General features: G+C 38.0%; 1 protein-coding gene across 1 annotated transcript in view; it reads left to right on the top strand.

The window, feature by feature from the left end:
- The first annotated feature begins 246 nt into the window (after positions 1-246).
- The window catches only part of LOC125033630, a 2,075-nt gene continuing 957 nt past the window's right edge, over positions 247-1,364 (top strand). Inside the window, exons 1-2 of the mRNA XM_047625300.1 lie at positions 247-538; positions 1,222-1,364. The exon at positions 1,222-1,364 is cut by the window's right edge and continues 957 nt beyond it. The gene's annotated coding sequence lies outside the window, so the exon portion shown is untranslated. The remainder of the gene's footprint in view (positions 539-1,221) is intronic.

The following is a 1,364-nucleotide window of genomic DNA, read 5'->3' as shown; positions in this document are numbered from 1 at the left end:
TGCAGTCTCATTCTCTATAAATCTAGTTTTTGCATTGTTGGTTTTCTACCATGTACAATATATATTCATATATATATATATATATATATATATATATATATATATATTATATGTATGTATGTATGTATGCATATATCCATCCATCTATTTATCACGCTCACATCTATAGACACACATATGAACATACCTCCTAAATATCTATGTACCTCGACGTGCGTCATTGCATGACCCTTTGCAAACAGCCATCGAAATCTCGATTATCAGTGACGTTCCTCCTCTTATCAGCAATACATGCATGTTCTCTGTTGTGTCAAGACCCAGGTAATCTAATCGGCGATTTTTTTACCTGTCGTCCGTCATCCGGAGTGACACAAATGATAATGATGTCTCCTTAAGCAGCTTTTCCGTGTGAGAAGTCTTTGCGTGCGCTCGGATTGGCTTGGAGGAGGACACTGAGGAAGATTGAAGACACTGACAACCCGGCGATGGTTTACCCTCAGCGTTGAAAAACTTGTGGATTGTCGAGAGGCTGGAAGAGGTATTGTTTATAGGATAGTTTGCTGTTGTTTAATTGGCGGGTTTGATGGCGGTCATTCAGATAGTTTCTCTTCTTGTGCAAAGAAGGTAGTTTTTCCTTTTTTCGCTTGGATTTATTTATATAGTTATCATTTCGTTTCTGTAATATTTTTTTTCTGTCCCTATAGCTCACATCCTCTCTCTTTCTTATTCTCTCTCTCTCTCTCTCTCTCTCTCTCTCTCTCTCTCTCTCTATCTATATATATATATATATATATATGTATATATACATATATATACATATATATACACATATATCTGTGTATGTGTGTGTGTGTGTGTATGTATGAATGTATATATATATATATATGTATATATGTACATTTTATGTATGTATGTATACACTACTGGTCAAGATTAAGCCGCAGTCTTTTTTTAAATAATTAAATCTGGTAATATCTGGTAGAGCCTCCTTTTGTCTGTATCACTGCATCGATTCTGCGTTCCATACTCTCGTACGACTTAGTTATTTAGTCAACAGGATTGTTGTTCCACTCATTGTTTACCCTCTCCCCATAGATCTTCATTGTTTCTAAACGTTGCAGACAATTGCATGCTCGATTGAACCTTAGAATAATCTTAATTTAGCCAAACGGATCCCACACCTGATGTGATGTCCTGTGTACCTTTTCCTTCATCACACAGAAGCAGCAAGCGAGAGGTTGTCGTGGCAGGAACGTTGCGCTCGGAAGGGAGACTGAGGAGGGAGTTCTTGCTTCGCCTGTTGGGGGGAAGAAGGCCAGAATAAAAACAGTTTCTTCCGATCCTCACGAGAAGGGAAGCGTAAG

This window comes from Penaeus chinensis, chromosome 16 (genome assembly GCF_019202785.1).
Source record: "Penaeus chinensis breed Huanghai No. 1 chromosome 16, ASM1920278v2, whole genome shotgun sequence".
Taxonomy (NCBI): Eukaryota; Metazoa; Arthropoda; class Malacostraca; order Decapoda; family Penaeidae; genus Penaeus; species Penaeus chinensis.
The sequence above is the reverse complement of the archived record's forward strand: the minus strand, read 5'-3'. Positions and strand labels throughout refer to the sequence as shown.